We start from the raw sequence: 23,431 nt of genomic DNA, 5'->3' as shown, positions 1-23,431 counted from the left end.
CTGAAACAGGGCAGGCAGCTGCATCTGGCTCAGCCAGGGACAATGCCTGAAACCGGTTTGTCAGACGCACCGGGGAGGCTTTCTGATCAGCCTCCGGGGACGCCTTTCGCTGCCTGCCACGCCTTGGAACGACCTCCCAATCAACCACAGGCGAGGGGTCAGCCCCACTGCGGGCAGCAACCGGGGCAACCACAGCGGCAGACCGATCTGGGGACAGACGGGACGAGGTTGACATCCCCGTGATACCCAAGTCCGGCTCCCCACAGTGGTGCCCATTGGCAACAGCCTCAAGCTGCGCGACCGAAGTCAGCGGCGATTGAAGCTGTGAGCGAAGGGATGCCAAGTCAGCCCTCATCCGAACACAGCAATCGCAGTCCCTGTCCATTCTAATCGATGTTGAACAACAGTTGCCGAAACACGGGTCCGTGCCTAGATAACGCAAGCGAAACACGCAAAGAATGTATCAACTAACCTGTACAAATGCCTAACGACTGCGCTACAATCTGCTGAATTTACGATGACAGTAACTAAGACTCGAAATTGCACCTCCTATACGAAACTCACACGCAATTTAATTAAGAATCTACGAAGTAAACACTAAAGCGCGATGATACAACTGTCAAATACTATAATACGCCCGAAATATATGAATTAAACAATGCAAGTACCCAAAAACACGCAAAGAAATTAATTAAACTATCTAACAAATAAGTAAGCTAGGGTTATACGACTTGCTGCTGCAGCTGCTTATCCAACGGCGGCAGGGAGCACACTTCGATAAAGGTCGGATAGTAGCCTATCGTGATTGCAGTTTATCGTATCGCGACACTGCTGCTCGCGCTGGTCGAGATCCAATGACTGTTAGCAGAATACGGAATCGGTGGATTCAGGAAGGTAATACGGAGCGCCGTGCTGGATCCCAACGGCCTCGTATCACTAGCAGTCGAGATGACAGGCATCTTATCCGCATGGCTGTAACGGATCGTGCTGCCGCGTCTCGATCCCTGAGTCAACAGATGGGGAAGTTTGCAAGACAAGAACCATCTGCACGAACGGTTCGACGACATTTGCAGCAGCATGGACTATCAGCTCGGAGAGCATAGCTGCAGTTACCCTTGACGCTGTATCGCAGACAGGAGCGCCTGCGATGGTGTACTCAACGACGAACCTGGGTGCACGAATCGCAAACGTAATTTTTTCGGATGCATCCAGGTTCTGTTTACAGCATCATGATAGTCGCATCCGTGTTTGGCGAGATCGTGGTGAACGCACATTGGAAGCATGTATTCGTCACGTCATACTGGCGTATCACCTAGCGTGATGGTATGCGCTGCCATTGGTTACACATCTCGGTCACCTCTTGTTCGCATTGACGGCATTTTGAACAGTGGACGTTACATTTCAGATGTGTTACGACCTGTGGCTCTATCCTTCATTCGATCCCTGCGAAACCCTACATTTCAGCAGGATAATGCACGACCGCATGTTGCAGGTCCTGTACATGCCTTTCTGGATACAGAAAATGTTCGACTGCTACCCTGGCCAGCACATTCTCCAGATCTCTCACCAACTGAAAACGTCTGGTCAATGGTGGCAGAGCAACTAGCTCGTCAGAATACGCCAGTCACTTCTCTTGATGAACTGTGGTATCGTGTTGAATCTGCATGGGCAGCTGTACCTATACACGCTATCCAAGCTCTGTTTGAATCAATGCCCAGGCGTATCAAGGCCGTTATTACGGCCAGAGGTGGTTGTTGTGGGTACACATGTCTGGGGATTTATGCACCCAAGTTGCGTGAAAATGTAATCAGATGTAAGTTCTAGTATACTATATTTGTCCAATGAATACCCGTTTATCATCTGCATTTCTTCTTGGTGTAGCAATTTTAATGGCCAGTAGTGTATTATTCAAACAAAACTGAGAACTTTTTCAGAGAATTCTCTTTGAATCGACAGTATTCTGCGGAGAATGTTCTCTGTTCTATTCGTATGACCCATAATTCTTAGTCCAGAGCTAAATAAACCGATGACCACTAAATGGGTACCTCCAGGTGGTATTTTGGGCATATGGAGTGTTAAGGAAACTACGTAAGTGGAGGAGAGACGAATGGGGAAATCATTCTAGGGATACGGGACATATTTGGGAAACTCACTGTCAAAATCGACTTAAATATAGGGCAGATTAGATTGTTCTAGCCCGGTGTCTGACTGTTTTACGTCTACGCCTCATCGCACAACATGGAGTTCGAAGGCTTGTGCGTTCTGTAGGACAGGATAGACGGCGATCTGCGGCAGGGATGACGGAGCGCATTATTGGTGCAGTGGAGGACACTTTCAGCGCTGACTGCTGAGGTAGTTACACCGCTGTTGACTCAACGACATTATCACAATTGTCATGAGCGCGGTATCACCGAGACTGGACCGTGGCTCAGTGATAACGTGTCGCGTGGGCTGACGAATCACGTTTCTTGTTATAATTGATAGTTCATTGTGTGCGCATACGCAGGTCGGACAGTTAACCCGGACTCAATAGGACCTGTTGTACACTCCTGGAAATGGAAAAAAGAACACATTGACACCGGTGTGTCAGACCCACCATACTTGCTCCGGACACTGCGAGAGGGCTGTACAAGCAATGATCACACGCACGGCACAGCGGACACACCAGGAACCGCGGTGTTGGCCGTCGAATGGCGCTAGCTGCGCAGCATTTGTGCACCGCCGCCGTCAGTGTCAGCCAGTTTGCCGTGGCATACGGAGTTCCATCGCAGTCTTTAACACTGGTAGCATGCCGCGACAACGTGGACGTGAACCGTATGTGCAGTTGACGGACTTTGAGCGAGGGCGTATAGTTGGCATGCGGGAGGCCGGGTGGACGTACCGCCGAATTGCTCAACACGTGGGGCGTGAGGTCTCCACAGTACATCGATGTTGTCGCCAGTGGTCGGCGGAAGGTGCACGTGCCCGTCGACCTGGGACCGGACCGCAGCGACGCACGGATGCACGCCAAGACCGTAGGATTCTACGCAGTACCGTAGGGGACCGCACCGCCACTTCCCAACAAATTAGGGACACTGTTGCTCCTGGGGTATCGGCGAGGACCATTCGCAACCGACTCCATGAAGCTGGGCTACGGTCCCGCACACCGTTAGGCCGTCTTCCGCTCACGCCCCAACATCGTGCAGCCCGCCTCCAGTGGTGTCGCGACAGGCGTGAATGGAGGGACGAATGGAGACGTGTCGTCTTCAGCGATGAGAGTCGCTTCTGCCTTGGTGCGAATGATGGTCGTATGCGTGTTTGGCGCCGTGCAGGTGAGCGCCACAATCAGGACTGCATACGACCGAGGCACACAGGGCCAACACCCGGCATCATGGTGTGGGGAGCGATCTCCTACACTGTCCGTACACCTCTGGTGATCGTCGAGGGGACACTGAATAGTGCACGGTACATCCAAACCGTCATCGTCCAACAGGACAATGCACGTCCGCATGTATCCCGTGCCAGCCTACGTCCTCTAGAAGGTGTAAGTCAACTACCCTGGCCAGCAAGATCTCCGGATCTGTAACCCATTGAGCATGTTTGGGACTGGATGAAGCGTTGTCTCACGCGGTCTGCACGTCCAGCACGAACGCTGGTCCAACTGAGGCGCCAGGTGGAAATGGCATGGCAAGCCGTTCCACAGGACTACATCCAGCATCTCTACGATCGTCTCCATGGGAGAATAGCAGCCTGCATTGCTGCGAAAGGTGGATATACACTGTACTAGTGCCGACATTGTGCATGCTCTGTTGCCTGTGTGTATGTGCCTGTGGTTCTGTCAGTGTGATCATGTGATGTATCTGATCCCAGGAATGTGTCAATAAAGTTTCCCCTTCCTGGAACAATGAATTCACGGTGTTCGTATTTCAATTTCCAGGAGTGTAGTATCCGAAGGCACTCTGGCAGCTGTGGACTAAGTGGACATTATTGCGGCCACATGTACCCCTTCATATACTCCTATATCTACATGACTACTCTGCAGATCACACTTAACAGCCTGGCTGAGGGTTCACTGAACCACCTCCACACTAATTCTCTATTATTTCATTCTCGAATAGCGGGCGGAGAAAACGAACACCTCTGATTTCACTTCTTTTATTATGAAGATCACTTCTCCCTATGTACCTCGGCATCAACAAAGTATTTTCGCATTCATAGGAGAAAGTTGATGACTGGAATTTCGTGAGAAGATTCACCACAACGAGAAACGCCTTTGTTTTAATGGCGTCCACCACAGTTCGTGTATCTTATGCGTGACACTCTCTCACCTATTTCGCGATAATACAAGACCTGCTGCACTTCTTTGAACTTTCTTCGTATACTCCTTTAATCCTATGTACTAAGGATCCTACACCGCGCATCAGCACTCAAAAAGAGGACAGACAAGTGTAGTGTAGGCAGTCTCTGTTCCATCTCCTAATTCTTCTGCTAATGGAAGTGTTCTTCCCAATTTGTTTGTTATTTTAATTCCTAGGTATTTAGTTGAATTTACGGCCTTTAGATTTAATTAATTTATGGTGTAATGGAAATTTAAACGATTCCTTTTAGCATTCGTTTGGGTGAACTCGCACTTTACATTATTTAGGGTCGACTACCAATTTTAGTACCATAGAGACATATTATCTACATCGTCCTACAATTGCTTGATCTTTTAATGGCTTCATTAGACGATAAAAGATAGTATCATCTGCAAAGAATCTAAGACGACTGCTCATATTGTCTCCTAAGTCGTTTATGTTTATGCGGAACAGGAGAGGGCCTATAACCCTTCCTTGGGGAACACAATAAAATCACTTCTATTTTACTAGATGACTTTCCTTCAGTTACTACAAACTGTGACCTCTGTGACAAGAAATCAAGAATCCAGTTATATAACTGAGACGATATTCTATAAGCACGCAATCTGATTACAAGCCGCTTGTGAGGTGCGGTGTCAAAACCCTTCTGGAAATCCAGAAATACCGAACTATTTGCAATCCCTTGTCGATAGCACTCAGCACCTCGTGTGAGTAAAGAGCGAGTTGTGTTTCACAAAAACGGTGTTTTCTAAATCCGTGTTGACTCTGTGTCAATAGACCATTCTCTTCGAGGTAATTCATAATGTTCGAACACAATATATGTTCCAAAATCCTGCGGTATATCGACGTTAATGATATGGACCTGTAATTTAGTGGATTACTCCTGTTGCCTTTCTTGGATATTGGTGTGGCCTGTGCAATTTTCCAACATTTAGGTATGGAATGGTTCAAACGGCTCTCAGCACTATGGGACTAAACATCGGAGGTCATCAGTTCCCTGGAACTTAGAACTACTTAAACCTAACCAAACTAAGGACATTACACACATCCATGTCCGAGGTAGGATTCGAACCTGCGACCGTAGCGGTCGCGCGGTTCCAGACTGAAGCGCCTAGAAACGCTCGGCCACGCCGGCCGGCCTTTAGGTATGGGTCTTTCGTCGAGCGAGCTGTTGTATATCATTGGATATACAATGGATCTATTGCATCAGTGTATTCTGATGTCTTCTTCGAAGACGGCGGCATCGTCTAACAGGACAACTGTTCGTGTCACGTGGCCAGAATCGTGTTGCAGTAGTTGATGAACTTGATAGTGAACCCACTTTCGTGTCCTGGCCACCAAATTCGTATGCTCTGAACGCGATGGAACAAGTGAAGGACGCCAACCACACACCCACGAACAACCAGCTTATAATTTACGGGAATTGTGTAACCTGTGCATAGAAATCCGGCATCACGAACCTCCGGATACATACGAAAGAGTTGTTCAATCCTTGGCACGCAGAATTTCTGATGTACTGTGTTCAAAAGATGGACAAGCGCTTCTATGCAGGTGGTCACAATTTTTGGGCTCATCAGTGCAGCTTATGTCTTAATGTACCAGTTCTCCCATATCTTTCCGGTCAAAAGTTTTCATCCGGTAGAGGACCATAACCTTAGAGTTCTGTGTAAGCAACCAGCGATCGGAAAGAAATACTTCAATCTCTGTTGATACATCGTGGATACGGGACAGCGGCAAGTCAGATAGTTACCAACGAAAAATCATCAAACGGCTTATGTTTTCAGAAGTTGCTATTTTATTTACACGACCAATTTTGGCATCTCATTAATGCCATCTTCAGGTCCCTATGCACTCCATGCATAGAGAATCAGATACAAAGATGCATACGGTTTTTGTCAAATCTTTGCAGTCATGCTCCATAAAATATTCACGGAATTCAGGTATTGATGGCTCCGGTTATGCACGCATCGCTGTATCTGATTCTCTGTACATGGCGTGCATCGAGGCCTGAAGGTGGTATTAATTAGAGGCCTTAACTTCTGAAAACATACGACTATTTGATGATTTTTCTTTGGCAAATAAATACTTGATGCAGGGCGAGTTCTTCACTCAGCAATGCTTGTTTGTAAAATGCTCAAGTTACATAACAAACAACTGCTTACAGTAGCGGCACTTGTGGCACTATGTTAAAGCGCTTGTCAGTCGTGTGTGGTGTTGTCCTCCATAGAAGAAATTTGTCACCTGGTAGAGTACCTGACGAGAAACTGGATACGTCTAGTTACTGAGAAAACTTTTAGGAGGACATATTGTATCGTGTGGGAAAATATTTGTAAATAACCACCCGTCAACTTGCCCGTGAAATTCACGTGTCGTAGAATGAGGAGAGTACTGCATTTCTGGAGCAGTAATTGTACCCCTATAACCAACAAAGTGTGCAGATAATGGCCTCAAGTTATTTGATCCTAAAGTTCATTTTCGTTAATGGATTATTCAAGCATTTGGACTTTGAATACACTGCCTGACAAAAAAAGGGAGACACTCACAAGAGATGGCCAGATATCCGTGTAACATTGTACACACGCTTACCATCGGCGGAAATGTAAATGATTGGATTTGCATTTCCCTATTGCAGGTAGAACGGCCACCAGGGTCTTGTTCCTGTTTAGTATGGTCGTCACTGTGGTGGTATATACAAGAGGTGTGAGCATCACAGATGTCGAGTGACCACTGTTAAGGGCACAGAGATGCCGTATACTGCTGTGAGACAGCTTTATCAGCACCTGACAGTTTTAACAGTCTCATGGTTGGTCTCCATTGCATCGGCTGGTCGAATCAGGTAATATTCAGATTTTTGGGGCATTCGGATGTGAATGTGGTCCAATGTTGAGTGGGAATATGAGGGCAAGCATATTCGTTGCAAAGCTTCCGGTTGATCACGTCTGATCACGGCTAGTGTGGATCTCCGGGTTGTGCACAAACCACATCCTAACCCCTTCACATCGGTACCTGTCGTGAAAGAGCAAATAAAGGACTCACTGTAACATTCTGTATCATTGCGCACCATTGGTCGGAGACTAGCAGCTTTAGGTCGAGGAAATTACTGTTCCAGGCGTAGGTTGCTGTTAACACCACAATACAGACTGTTGTATTTGCAGTGGTTCCTTACTTGGAAGCATGGACTGCTGGGGAATGGCTTTGTATTGTGTTCAGCTGGCGTCCAGCAATGAATTGTGGTTTCACATCAACATGAATGACCATCGCGGATGACTATGGTCGAGACCTGGCGAGAGATTACTGTCTTCCAATGTTGTTTTTTTTTTTGGGGGGGGGGGGGCTCAGCAAGGTTTTTTTTTCTTTTTTAAAAAAATTTGTGATAAGGTCTTATGGGAGGACTCGAACCTCCGACGGAGGGAGCCGTGCGGACCGTGACTAGACGCCCAAGACCCCGCGGCTACCCCGCGCGGCACAGCGGTGTTACTCCTGCCGTCATGGTGTTGTTAGTGAGTGTGCTTGTCTTCTGGTCCCGGCGGAGGTTCGAGTCCTCCCTCGGGCATGGGTGTGTGTGTTTGTCCTTAGGATAATTTAGGTTAAGTAGTGTGTAAGCTTAGGGAATGATGACCTTGACAGCTAAGTCCCATAAGATTTCACACTCATTTGAACATTTTTTTGTTTGTCTTCTGGTCACGTCTGGTTTGAGGGGACTCCGACGGCATAACAGTACGTTACGGACATCCTGCGCCCTCAAGTCTTATCTCTCATGCAGCTGTATCGTGGTGCCATTTTTCTACAGAACGTTGCTGGTGCATATATGACATGTGTCACTATGCACAGCCATCATGATGCTGAGGTATTCCCGTGAGCAGCAAGATCTCCAGATATGTCCTTGATAGAACACATGTGGGACCATCTGGTACATGAAAACCATCCCAGTGGCGGTACGGAGTATACAAGATGATTTTTCCACCTTGTACAAATTCCAGGGATTGAGCGATGACAGGATATGGAACAAAAAAGGTCTAATGAACTTATCTCCTGAAATGCATGGTTCCTTGCAAGAGAACATTTATCAAATCAAACCTTGTTACAGAGATTGCGGTCTAATTTGCGCTGTACCAAACAGCCACAGTTGCAGTATGCATGGTTTCCTCCTAGAGGGTGGTACTGTTCCTCATACGTTATGCTCTAACGCCCTCTCCTGCCATAGTAATTGGTTATGTTTTGTCTGATTCACTGCTGTTGCTGTTTCACCTTGTAGTGGGTGCGATGCAGCGTCGTACACAATGCTTCCGTATTCGAATCGAGAGCTTGCCGACATGGTGTTCACTTACGGAAAGGCAAATGGCAACGGTCGGTGGACAGCAAGGCTGTATCAGGAGACCTATTCCTGCCGACAACAACCACAGCATTCAGTGGTTTCAACAGCGTTTCGCCGTTTGCTCAGATAGGGTCCTTTTAGGAAGCAGGAAATGTTTGATCGTAAGAGTTAGAGATAAATGTGATTAGCACTGTAGAAGGCGACCGCAGTTGGCCCTTTAGTACAGGGTAAGCCAGACGACGGTGTGGAACATACTCTATGAGAATTGTTACTACCCTTATCATTTGACAGTCCAACTAGTAGGGCAGTCTAACGCGCTGCTTCCCGAGTGGGAATGCAATCCGGTCTGCGGCACGAGTCCGCTTGGCGAATTAGTGTTGAGGTCTGGTATGCCGGCCAGCCTGTGGATGGTTTTTAAGGCGGTTTTCCATCTGCCTCGGCGAATGCGGGCTGGTTCCCCTTATTCCACCTCAGTTACACTATGTCGGCGATTCCTGCACGAACAATGTCTCCATGTACGCGTACACCATAATTACTCTACCACGCAGACATTTGTGGTTTCACTCGTGTAGTATTGGACGTTCTCGGGAGGGTGCACTGGAGGCCGAACCGCTCAATAACCCTGGGCTCGGTGTCGGGCGGCGGTGGGGTGGGTGGACTGCTGTGGCCTGTTGTGGGGTTGTGACCCACTGAAGACTACTTTCAGGACGAAGCCTCTCTGTCGTTTCTAGGTCCCCGGTTGAATGCACAAAATACACACACACACACACACACACACACACACACACACACACACACACACTTAGAGGTTGTTCAAGGCTTACTAGTGACAGACTTTCCACATCAGGAGTAGTTTTGTCACTGGTTTCTTCACCAGGCATCCTCGATTCCGGGATTTGTGTCATCGATCCTATTCACAGATGAGGCTACTTTATGCGGAGTGGTATCTTCAACTTTCATATCAGTCATCTATGGAACAGTCTGCAGAAACCCTGTCGTAGGATGACAGCGATCATCAGCACTGGTGCATCCGGAATGGCCGGGATAGTTGCCGACCGTGTTTTGGGACAAGTCTTGCTTCCACGTCGCCTAACAGGCCGGAACTATCGGCGTTTTTTTGTGGGTGACTCTGCCTCCCGAGGCATACCATATACAACCGTTGTCAGCGACTGTGACTCAGGAGCGGATACAAGAGATTTATGACATCCTTCGAAATCGAGTCAGTGCATGCATCAAGGCCGAACGGACTGTAATGTTATGCTAAGAAAAGGGTGCATATTTCCATCTTCACTATAAATCTGATAATTGAAATATTATTAAATAACTTCACAATCTGTGAAATTTCATTTCCTTTTCTCGTCCCCTTCTGGTTGCTTAATTTTTTTGTCAGACAGTGTTGTTTCTGTGAGTTTACGTTGTTACCATAAGGTGTCGTGTATTTACGTTGGCTTAATATTAATTTCAACCGCGAGTTCCTAATCAGTTGTTTTGACCATAATGGCATGGGACACCTTGTATGTATACGATGATCATTGTTGCAATGTAAGCCTCGCAACAAAGCCGAATATCGAGAGATGTGTGGATACAGAGCGGGACAATACACATAATGATGAAAAGAACAGAAAATGAGTCTTATTTCAGTATTGGAACTCAAGATGTTATTCAGTTTAGTCCAGTAAATACGGTCGAAAGGTGTTAGTGGGCAGTTTTCAGTGGTAGTAATGCAGATCCAGAAAAAAAGGAATCACCGGAATTATTGAAACCTTATGAAATACAGAGACAGTTTTGATTGAACAACTGCTATTTATGTATTTTATTATTTTGCTTGACCAGATTAGGGTCTTAAGGCCCTCTCTTACATCTGACCAGGAACAACACATACAGATATATTACCAAAACATTCATGAAAATGATAACAGCCTTAGAGATGATAATAAGCATAATAATAGTAATAGTAAGAATAACAATAATAATAATAGTTGACACTAATGAATGTAAGTAAAAATGGCAATAATAACAATAATAATAAAACAAAGTGCATTAAAAATAGTATAGACTAGTTTAGAACAACTTAAATCATGTTTAGTATTGTTAGAAAAAGAAAGGATGGAGAACAAGAAAACTGGAATGACAGTAATAGTGGCTGTTAGGAGAGGACTTGATTTAAGTGGATAACTCTGTAACCGAGGAGAAGGGAAAAGTTATAGGGGGAGGGGGATTGAAGATGAGGGCTGCAGACTAGTATGTGGGAAGATAGCTATTGCGAGAGAAGGTGAGCCATTAGCTGCTTTTAGAAGGCTGGAAGTGATTAAATTTCTCTGATATTTTGAGGACGATTGTTCCGAAGTCGGGTTCCGGATACAGAAAATGATTTAGAAAACGTGACAGTGTTGTGTTGTGGTACTGAGAGGGCCGGCAGTCGTGGCCGTGCGGTTTTAGGCGCTTCAGTCTGGAACCGCGAGACCGCTACGGTCGCAGGTTCGAATCCTGCCTCGGGCATGGATGTGTGTGATGTCCTTAGGTCAGTTATGTTTAATTAGTTCTGAGTTCTAGGCGACTGATGACCTCAGAAGTTAAGTCGCATAGTGCTCAGAGCCATTTGAACCATTTTTTTGGTACTGAGAGGATCTTACTTTGTTGAGAAGGAGTATTTCTGCTGTGCTATGTAATGGCTGAAGATAAGTAAGGGGGAGTCTGATGATTGAGAAGACGATGGAGTAATGTATGGCAGTCCTACCTTTATCAGCACGTAGCCACGATAATTGTTCACAGCCTGGTGTGATATGATCGTAATAACGAACGTCACAAATATATTATACGCAAGCATTCATCGCCAGTTCAAGCCTGCGAGAGTTTTCGTACGAAAGTCCTTGAAGACTAGCATCAAGATAGTCGAAAATAAGGAGTGTTATAGATTCTATGAGCCTCTTCTTAAGCTCGAATGGAAATACTTTCTTATATTTCTGTAGACTATGAAGGGATGCAGAAACGTTCTCACAGACTGCAGTAGTTTGTTCAGTCCAGTCTAAGTGGTGGTCCAGGATTAACTCCAATTTCTTTGCAGAAGGAGAAAAGGTTATTTCGGTGCCATTTAAAATTAAACATAGAAGAGATTCTCTGTGCTGTGTTGTAATAAGTCCTTGTGGTCGGCAAACGTTGGAAGGTTTTAGTTTCAGACCCAAGTTCTGCGACCATTCTGATAAAGCAAGTAAGTCACCATTGCCATGATCGATGGCTGTGTGCAGGTTTGCTGGACTTGCGCTGCGATATGACTGAAGGTCATCAGCATATAGGTGGTATCTGCAGTGGGAGAGAATAGTTGACACATCATTAACATACAATGAGAAAAGGAATGGGCCCAATACTGCTCCTTGTGGGACCCCTGATACAACATCCTTCCACTGCGACCTTTTAGTACCTACTATTACGCACTGCTGGCGCGATGTAAGGTATGAGTGGAATCACATCTTATTCAATTTATGATTTTTTATACTCTCGCTTGTGCGAAACATGGTTTATTTCTTTTTCTTGTCCCTTTGGCAAACATGTATCTTCAGTGCGTCTGGTTCCATTTATTGAAAATATCACAAGAAGTACCTGGTTTGGTATTGCGGTTAAAAACTAAAACATGTTCTTCTTTTGTTTGTTCTGATTACTTACCTGAAACTACAATCATTGTGAAGTTGGAATTGTACAAGCTCGCTTGCTTTTATGGGTAGTTATGGACTGACATCAAGTCATCTGAAAAGTAGTTAGAGAAATTTGCTTACACAATTATTATTTTAAGCACTTTTTCCTTCACTCTCCTCTGGCATAATGTTTTATGCATAAAAACGAGGTTTAGGAATAATTTATGTTGCCACAGGCATGACGAGGTGCTATGTTATTGACGCTACTCACTTGTTCGTCGTTTTGTATTTTGTCCAGTATAGCACTAATTTTGACCGTTTGTGGGAGTTCCTGCGGTCATTCAGCCGATGCTTCACTCTACACACTTACACACGCACACACACACACACACACACACACACACACACACACACACACACACACACACACACACGCGCGCGCGCGCGCGCGCGCGCGCAAACACACATGAGATCATGAAATTACGAGACTGTGGCATGCGGGGTGGAAAGAGATGGTGAGTGTTTTTGGCGGCTGAGATTTACTGCGTAAACAGAAACGACTGGCGAGGCGAAGTGCATAAGAAATGCAGGTTGCGGCTGGCCAAAGTATTATATGAGGATAACTTTGTTTGAAATGAAACACGGAACAGCAAATACACCAGAAATTTCGCAGTGATGAGACGAGCTCATTGCAGTTTAAGCACAATTCTATACCCAATATTTTAAAGGTTATAATACGTTTTTAATTACAATAGTTTATAAAATTAATAACAAATGAACCACTGAAGCATTATCTTTATATGAGGCGTCATATGAAAGTTGACGATGACCGTATGCACCACAAGCAGCTGCACAGATAAGTGTGTAAACAACTGCAGACGATTTATTAAATGTTAGTGTGAAAATTCTCCACAGTCGCACGTAGTATGAAGGCAGCATGAGCTTCCCACTTTCATACAACATTCCTAGTGGATGAGTGATCACAATTTAAGTGGTACGAATCAGTAGTGTTTCTAAAGGTTTAACATATTGCAATACTGGATGCACGAATGTATTCGTGAAGTTTATTAATAACTTGTTTAATATTGTGACGATACTTCAGTGAGAGGTCGCAAAGCGACCGTAATAAATTTCTCTTTGTTCTAGCATGTATGTAATATGAATGTAATTGTCTTTGAAACTGAATAACGGTCAATATTTAAGTAATTAACTGGAATTCAGTAGTGTGAGACGCCACAGAGTATTCAATCGTTCGAGGAAAGGCGCGAAAGGAGTCTGTTAGCAAGCTTTTCTCGCTCCTGCTGAGTATGTTATTGTCGAGAGGCAGTGCGGCCAAGGAGCCGTGCTCAATAGAAATACTTCAGAATTTGTTTAGATTTAAAGTAATGCCATGACCATAAGTTACAGGCTCAAACATTTCACGGGACTTACAATATTTGACTGTGAGTTTTTTGCTTTAGTAACTGATTTTGCGAGCTGTAATTTGGTTCACGGGATTGATGGCAACTGTAGACTACCAATATTCCCTGCATTTATTATTTCTGTTCTGTCTGATGAACTAGCTGGAGGTTTTTTGCGCGGTGATTGTTGATAATATCGAACTTTATTTTACATAGCGACTGGCAGTGGGAAACTGACCTTTCGAACTTTGAACATTTGTTATTCTTTTTATGAATTAATGTGCAGTTAGATGAACTTTGCTCTCAAATCTTGATGTGCAGAATGCTCTTTTCGCACTGCATAACAAATTACTTTGCACTACATAAATTAATCGTCATTTAGCGGTTTTTGTTTGTATCTGCAAATCCATGTGAGGCCAACATTCTCTATGTGCGTATTCTTTAGTTTGAACTATAGTTACCTGGCTTAGCCCAGAATATTATCCTCGATGATTTTATCCAGTTAATTCACATGTTCTTCAGTCTGTTTTATTAAACCTTACTAGACAGGCACATTAACAAAAGCTAAAGATATCTTTAGTGATAGTTAAAGTCACTGTCTACTAAATAAGGGTTTGAGGAATACTTTTGTATTTAATATTTGGGATTTAAAGCATTGGTGCAACACCAAATAATCCGACAACAAATCGAGTCAAGACAACAGATAGTGTATTGTGTATTGAACTGGGGACCTAGAAACGACGGAGAGGCTTCGTCCCGCCGTAGCACTCACCGGTCCAGCCACCCTACCGTCGCTCCACACCGAACCCAGGGTTACTGTGAGGTTCGGCCCCCCAGTAGACCCCCAGAAACGTCTCATACCAGACGAGTGTAACCACAAGTGTTAGCGTGGTAGAGTAATTATGGTGTACGCGTACGTGGAGACAGTGTTTGCGCCGCAGTTGCCGACATAGTGTAACTGAGGCGGAATGAGGGCAACCAGCCTGCATTCACCGGGGCAGATGGGAAACCGCCTTAGAAACCATACACAGGCTGGCCGGCACACCGGATCTCGACACTAATCCGCCGGACGGATTCGTGCTGGGGACCGGCAAGCCTTCCCTCTCGGGAAGCAGGGCGTTAGACCGCGTGGCTAGCCGGGCGTCCTAAGACAACAGATACTACAATTTGGTCGTGCACTGCCGACACAGATGGCGGTTACACAGCCGACAGTGGAGACCGAAATGTTTTATACAGTTTTAGACGAGAAGAAAAAACAAAATATACTTATCAGACCTAAAACAACACTAGCACTAACTTTGTGTAATATTTTTACAAAAATAAGACGAAACACATTAAAGGTGAGGCATAGGTGCCGAAACTTGTTGAAACAGTCAGGCTGTTTCATTTCTTTTTTTACTTAACACACTTATCCATCCGTGTGACAGCTCTAATTAATCAATTAATTCCGCTGTATACGCAGAACAGTGGTATTATCCATAAGAATGGGTTATGACTGTCAAGTATTTCCTTCAACTTGTCTTAGTTGTAAAGTTGCACGCTGAATTCATTCTGGTAGTTAGCGGGAAGTAAAAACACGGCCCTTACAGTTTCTGCTCGCCTTGGCCTGCCTTCAGTGGACGAGGCAGCTGACAGGATGCGCCCGGGGGAGCAGCAGCGGCTACCCGACTCCTGTGAGCGACCGCCCACTGTCGCATTCATTGAGGCAGAAGGAGGTGTGCCTTTTTGACAGAATTATCAACGATCGGGTCGAATGCACTTGAGTGCTGAGTTCAGCGAACTCGCACTGGCCTCGCCACTTTGCGAATATGGATGCAGGGGTCTCGCTTCCCGCGCCCGGATTCCCGGGTTCGATTCCCGGCGGGGTCAGGGATTTTCTCTGTCTCGTGATGGCAGGGTGTTGTGTGTTGTCCTTAGGTTAGTTAGGTTTAAGTAGTTCTAAGTTCTAGGGGACTGGTGACCATAGATGTTAAATCTCATAGCGCTCAGAGCAATATATGATGCTGGGGTTTCTCCGAAGGACAGAACCACCCACGCAAATGGCGTGTCCCGTGCGGTAAAATCGCAGAATTGCGCAGTAACCACAGGGAACCTCCACAAGCGAGTCTTTTGAATAGTGCCAACGTGCCGCTGACGCCTTAAGCGTAAACACCGGGAAGACAAGCTTACAGAAAGTTTTTGGTGGGACGCCCCTCGATAGGTTGGAATTTTGATTCTTTGGGAACGCTGATGTGTCACAGGGCGGCACACGCAATTTTTTTAAAAGATAGTGTGATAAGTCGAGGTTCGGAATCTTCCCAAAAGTGACAACAAACCTTTCAGAACAAATTAGCAAGGAGATTTCTGATTGGTGGAAAAGAGTAGACTGGACAAAATGGCAGTTTTGGCTGGCACGCACAGGGAAAGGACCGGGAGCCATACCAAACGCAATTATCCGCCTGGAGCCATAGTAAATACACTTCGTCACTGATAGGAACAGAGCACAGAGTTCTTGGCCGTGAGAGGGGCAGTTTATTCACGAGCAGACGGGCTGCATAATTCACTACCGCCTGCGACTTCACCGCGCCTCGTCTCCCGTAAATGATGCAAGTGTCGCAGCAATGTGGTACGACGTTCGTACAGGACGATAAACGAGTTAGTTCAGATTAATACATCACTCAGGGTGTGGTGTCCTTTCGGCCATGGTTTTACTCTTTGGGATTCTATTACTTTTTATTCATTAACCTTGCAATACTGTCTTCACCAATACGTCAATCTCGCGATTAGCAATTATTTAACACAGTTTTATTTAACACCGCTTCTTGTTCGTTCGGCCTGTTTTATGAGAACTTTACCAGTTCGGTTCCCCTGAATATCCAGTTACGAAACGCTCCTCTGTGCCTATGCACTCATTCTCCTGTGATGATATTGGATCCTTCTTTATTAGGAACAATATTTGAATTCATAACCAATAAATGTACATAATTTGTAAACGTTACGTCATTGCAGTTGTTGGTAGTCCTCGTCACTACTTAGTAATTATTTTTTTAAATGTTTAAGCAGGCCACACAGCTACAGTCTGTGTTAGAGCGAGCCCTTTCCTTTAGTTTCCTTGTGCACAGTTTCTTTACATACATCTTGCAAGATAAAGAACAGAAAACAGCAAAAATCGTGTTTTGCAGAAGATGGAGTTTAAAAAAGCCACAGTTAATTCGCAAACAAGGGAAAAACTGTAAGAGGGAGGTTACAATCTCAGCAAAACATTTTATACAGCTTATGAAAGTCTTAGAAAACGTAAGCACTGACTAGACGTACGGTCTGACTCAAGACAGGGAGTACAGGGGAAGTACTAAACAGAAACAAATCTCTCTCTGGTGGAATGAGATAAGAGACAACACCAGGGAAGCGGAATACATTACTGTAGCTGTAGGTGCTATGAACAGAAGCAATTAGTTTAATATTTTGAGGAATCAGCCTTAGTTGCACAAATTTTCTGGTCTTTACCAGGTTTCTGCTAAATAAATGTAGCCTTCTTCAGAAGCATAAAATTACTATAACATGCCAGAGTAAGGCAAAGACAGCATTAAAATTAAAACCTATATTACCGTGGTACCATGTCGAATAAAACGACTTAGCTGAAGTCCAGACCATGCGGTCACTATGCGGTCGTTTGGCAGCGGCAACGAACGTTTTCACTGACCGTTGTACGCGAAATTGCACTGAGGACATAGCAACTCGTGCGCGAGCGCAAACGGAGAGTCAAGGCTGTATATCGTTGGCTGTCTGTATATCACGTGTTGGAAACTGATAACCGTAATTGTCAGCAAACTAGGCATTATGTAGATGAAGTCCCTCTGAGTATTAACTACATGCAAATTGTATTAAATGGTAGGAAATTTACTTAGTTGACTCTCCGTTTGCGCGCGTGCACGAGTTGCTATGTCCTCAGTGCAATTTCGCGTGCAACGGTCAGTGCCAAGGTCAGTTGCCGCTGCCAACCTGTAAGCTGTCAGGCAAATCCAACACTTCCATGAAAACCCTGACATGATAAGAAAATCCAGTAGTATGTCACATAGCTCCGAATAAATCGTGACATTAAATTAACCAAAGTAATACGAGTAACGAGTGAGCAATGGAATACCACAGACTAACACAAGAATGACTAAATGCATGTCGTACCTTCCCACCGTGAGACCGATGCAGTTCCGAGGGGAGAAACGAGAACAGAAGCTGAGAGCAGAACCGTGTTAAGCTAGAAGGCCCTACGATAAGGGACGGACTAGACACCCACGTCGCCAGCCTACCTCTAAGGCTACCACCCGCACTTTTTAGCGTTAGACTTTTTCGCGTCTCTGTTACGTCAAGGACCACCCCCCCCCCCCCCCCCCCCCCGCCGATGTTAAAAGCTAGAGCCATCCACAAAAACAGTAGAGATCTTACGATGACACAAAAAGAGCAAGTTTTAGCGTGAGACTTTTTCGCGTGTCTGTTACATTAGGACCAACCCCCAGCTCATGTTAAAAGATAGAGACCTCCAGAAGAACAGTAGACATCTCACGATAACACTAAAAGGACCACACCAGCTGCAGGTTTTTGCGTGAGACTTTTTCGCGTCCCTCTTACGTTGAAAACTTTAAAAACAATGCCCCACCACGAAAAGTATAACATTTCTCATTGGATAGACAGAATTTTTGTAGGCGGAGCTTAAGGTTAACATTGAGACCCTGATTGGTCAGATGAAAACACAGCTAGATAGTTTTTTTTTAAACCAACTTCGGTAAATTGTAGTAAGGAGAGAAGAGAGTTAGTTCCGAGACGGCGAGTTGGATGGCTGTTGCGCCGCCCGCCGCCCCCGTGACGAACACCGACAAGGTAATGAACGCACGCGATGCCGCATAACAGCGCATAAAGCTTCACTCAGAACTGCAGAAGTCTCGTCTGTTACACCTCATTTTTGCGTAATACTAGTGTCGATCGTTAATTAAAACTTATGGTTTTCACATTTGTCACTTGAAGTAAAGATCTGAAACGCGATGATTTTTCTGTTATATAGTTACTGAGAAACCACACCAGCCACTGTAATTTACGACAAGTTAGATAAGCAATTAAAGATAATTGAGGGTCACTGTAGACCATTTTGATAGTTTTCTCTTTTGTGAAACTTAATTTAAACCTAGATTATAGACGTGATATGGCATAGGTCATCCTTCGATCGATTGTAGAACTTGGAAACCCATTCAGGGAATATTCGTTCACATTTTTGTTGAACGCAGTTGGTTTTTACCATCCTGTATTAAAACATTTCCTTTTATCAATAGTGCAATTTATAAACGATGTTTTGTGAGTAGAATAAAATTTCCAATGGTAAACTTAACTGCTTTTTCGACGCTATTTTACCAGCTAACTAAAAATAAGGAAGCCTTGAACCCCTTCCACTACATTTAGTTAGTATTAACATTCTTTTACAGGGAGTGCAGTGGAGCTGACGCTGAAATCATTAAGTATTTGGTTACATCATCGCTAGTCTCACTGAACTCTTCTGAATTCTACATGTCATGTGTGGTCCGGCGTCTCCTTACCAGCAACAGGTCCCAGGTTCAAACTAGTCAATTCCCTAAAAAAAACACGCTCAGAGCGTCGTTGCGCGAAAGTGGTAGGGAGACACGATATAGAGCAAACAGACACAACCATGAATGTTTAGAAACCGACCGCATGGTGAAAAGGTGCTGGGGCTGGACTTCAGCTAAGTAGTTTTATTCGACTTGGTACCACGGTAGTATAGGTTTTAATTTTCATGTTGACTGTGCCTTACTCTGGCATGTTATAGTACCTTTATGCTTCTGAAGAAGGCTAGATTAATTTAGCCGAAACCTGGTAAATACCAGAAAATTTGTGCAACTGAGGCTGATTCCTCAAAATATGAGTCTATCACAGTTGCTGACGGGGCTGCAATATGCTAAAAATTCTTAGCAATTAGTTTGTTAGAATTTCAAGAATGACAGCAAGACAGCGAAGCAGTTTTTTTTTTGCACAAAATTAAGAGATTGAGTTAGGGGATTTTTGTGCTGTTGCTGCGGTGGTACTAATGTGTCCCCGCATGAAGGCACACATTACATACTGAGTTGGAAGTATACTACCCTTTACTTCCAGATAGGCGTAAACGTCAGGAGGAAACTTCCGGACGATATACTATTCAGTCAGTTAGTTAGTTTCATGTCACGTGCATTATTCTGCATGATAAATCGTAATAAAGTGGAACTTGTCATTTTACATTTATCGGCCGCCGCGGTAGCCGTGCGGTTCTAGCGCTGCAGTCCGGAACCGCGGGGCTGCTACGGTCGCTGGTTCGAATCCTGCCTCCGGCATGGATGTGTGTGATGTCCTCAGGTTAGTTAGGTTTAAGTAGTTCTAAATTCTAAGGGACTGATGACCTAAGATGATAAGTCCCATAGTGCTCAGAGCCATTTGAACCATTTATCGAAATTAATTGCCGTCTGTGGTTACATACTGAATATTTCTAAGGTTCTTTATCATTTTAAGAAACAAGATATACAGATGTGCTTTAATAATTGCTACCCGCCACCTTTTACACACTGAAATAGTAGAAATCCTTCTACAGAATAGAAGGAGTTGTGAAGAATCAAGTTTTTCAGTTTGTTTTAAAATTTTGCTTTGCTGTATGCCTGACAGCTGTGGCTGCGAGCTGTAGTACAACAATCCCCAATTCAAGCGTGGTTTTACTGCGTACTTTATTGCCAGACCTACAAAGGAGCTTTATTGCTGAACTTTTCTCATGTAGATAATGTATTCTGCCGCAGAAACAGAAGAGAAAACAGTTCCATTAACAAGTGCTTATGTCTGTATCTCAGGGCTTGATAAATTCGTGAAGACTGGTCTTTATTTGATGATCCTTGGTGGCTAGTCTTCACCACATAATCAACAACCACCTAACATTCACGACTGGATAAAGGTTTATATACAGTGAAATGAAATGAAGAGTAGAAATTGAAGCCGCTCTAAGTGCGAAATCTAACATTTGCTGGAAGAATGAAAAACAAGGTACCTCTGTTTTTGTCAAAAATATTAAGAAGTTATTCTGATCCTACAGAATTATACTGCCTGTCCCATCGCCACATAAAAATGATACAAATTAGGAAATAAAGTTTGTTAAGAACTTTCTAAGTACCATACTAGTCAACTGGCTGGTTCAAAGTGCCAGTAAGAAATTTTTTACATGTTGTGTCTTGCAATGCAGCAAACAGTATCCATCAAATGGTTCAAATGGCTCTGAGCACTATGGGACTCAACTGCTGTGGTCATTAGTCCCCTAGAACTTAGAACTACTTAAACCTAACTAACCTAAGGACATCACACACATACATGCCCGAGGCAGGATTCGAACCTGCGACCGTAGCAGCGCGCGCCTAGAACCGCGAGACCACCGCGGACGGCCAGTATCCATCCACAATGAATAATGCCATTTATTGACATAAATAGCGTCATTACCAGTTACGAACCGACAGGCTTATTTTAAGATAACTGTTCATGTTTATATTACATTTATTGCTGTTTACGGTAGTTGTTGGTCGTGTTTTCCAACAACTAATGTAAGCAGCAGTAGGTGTTATACTAAATCTTTCAGTTCGAGCTCTGATTTCTCTTATTTTATTATGAACATTTTTTCTCCCTACGTAGGTGGGCGTCAACAAAATACTTTCGCATTCGGAAGAGAAAGTTGGTAATTGAAATTTCGTAAACAGATCTCACCGCAAAGAAAACCGCCTTTGTTTCAGTGACTGCCACCCCAACTCGCGTATCATATCAGTGACACTCTCACCCCTATTGCGCGACAACACAAAACGGGGTGCCCTTCTTTGCACTTTTTCGATGTCCTCCGTCAATTCTATCAGGTCAGGATCCAGTACCGAGCAGCAATATTCCAGCAGAGGACGGACAAGTGTAATGTAGGCTGTCTCTTTAGTGGGTTTGTCGCATATTCTAAGTGTTCTGCCAACAAAGCGCTGTCTTTGTTTCGCCTTCCTCACAATATTATCTCTGAGCACTATGGAACTTAACAGCTGTGGTCATCAGTCCCCCAGAACTTAGAACTACTAAAACCTAACTAACCTAAGGACATGACTCACACCCATGCCCGAGGCAGGATTCGAACCTGACACCGTAGCGGTCGCGCGGTTCCAGACGGAAGCTCCTAGAACCGCTCGGGCACTCCAGCCGTCTGTGGTCGTTCCAATTTAAGATGCTCGTAATTGTAATTCCTAGGTATTTTTCGAATTGACAGCCTTTAGATTTGTGCGATTTTTCGTATACCCAAAATTTATGGGATTTGTTTTAGTACCCATGTGGATGACTTCGCACTTTTCATTGTTCAGTGCGATGCAATCGGGCGGGTGCTGTGGTAGCTGGTCCTACGCTTCCATGCATTTGTTTGACATGGGTGTGATCCCCAATCACAGACTGACTGACTCGACCATCACACATTCATGTCTTCATAATTGTGTGGTGGCACCTGAAGACGAAGCTTTAAGCTTAGAAACAGGTCGTGGAATAAATTAAGACAATTACCAGCAGCTGAAGCGGATTTCTATTCTAGAAATATGTTCCCTAATTGCGAACGTTCACCTGATCGAATATTTTGCACACTGGTTAAGTTGAAATCGTAGGTAGTTATCGCACTGAGGAGAAACCAGCAGCATTTCACCAGAGCGAAGCAAGTGTAACGCTTGAAAGCGTTCGGTGAGTCGCAGGATACACAAAGTGAAATACCTTCAGCCACTTACTTATCAGTAGACGGGTACCACCTGTGTTCCGGACGACATACCCTACTGCGGCGGCGACAAAGTAACTATTAAAGAAGCTGTGAATGGCGCTGCAATTTATATGACTCAGCTTTCTGGAGGCTGAGATACCGGGCTTTACCGCGTGGTCTTAGAGTGTGGTGACGGAAAATAACTGCGCCTGCACGTAAGGTCACCTTGTCTCACAGCCTCGTCTCCGATATCTGCCTATCGGGCAGCCTCTCTGCGCAAATATGCTGCCCGAATATGCTTGTGCAGAGTCGTTTCATGCCGATCCATCATTTTCTTGTGAATTTCTGGGATACTAAACTTCGGCCTGAAGCTGTTCATCATCTGAATTCCGTTATACGTATAAAATCAATGTCTTCCTTTCGACTTAGAAAAAATATCTCGGAGAAACGCTGTACCATTGACTGGAATGACAGTAAAGAACTGTAAATCTATCAAGCATGTAAAAGAATCTAGTCATACGCGAAACTGTTTTCAAGACGTAGTGGAATGCGTGAAGTTCTTTCATCGTTTCGAAGAGCGCTATTTACACAATTCCAGCGAGAATATACTCTTGTATCCACAACGCAGGAGACATCCTTAAGTAATGAAGAACGGAGAAATGATGTCAAATACACATTCTGGAAATGGTAATATTAATACTAATTCCGATTCAGACGGGGTTTAAATCACTTCGCCACGGCGTGTAGCCGTGAGTCTTATTAATGTGTAGCTAGATGAAGAATTAGTATCTTTGCAAAAACAGACATAATGTCTTATGGGACAACAGCAATCAGTGATTTTCTGATGTTACTTAAAAACCGTCTTGATTGCAAATATTTTTATTCATATGACCGGTTTCGGTTCATTCAGAACCATCTTCAGACCTGTAAAAATAATGATACTAATTTACTATTTCACGGAAGCAAAACTTTTTCATCCTATCTAATTAACATCAAATGTACCA

At 44.4% G+C, this 23,431-nt stretch overlaps 1 protein-coding gene across 1 annotated transcript in view; it reads right to left on the bottom strand.

Moving 5' to 3' along the window:
• The window catches only part of LOC126272683 (cytochrome P450 6k1-like), a 112,370-nt gene extending 89,863 nt beyond the window's left edge, over positions 1–22,507 (bottom strand). Inside the window, exon 1 of the mRNA XM_049975700.1 lies at positions 22,459–22,507. The gene's annotated coding sequence lies outside the window, so the exon portion shown is untranslated. The remainder of the gene's footprint in view (positions 1–22,458) is intronic.
• Positions 22,508–23,431: the final 924 nt, after the last annotated feature.

Source organism: Schistocerca gregaria, chromosome 5 (assembly GCF_023897955.1).
Source record: "Schistocerca gregaria isolate iqSchGreg1 chromosome 5, iqSchGreg1.2, whole genome shotgun sequence".
Taxonomy (NCBI): Eukaryota; Metazoa; Arthropoda; class Insecta; order Orthoptera; family Acrididae; genus Schistocerca; species Schistocerca gregaria.
Note: the sequence above shows the minus strand (reverse complement) of the source record. Positions and strands in the feature narration are given on the sequence as shown.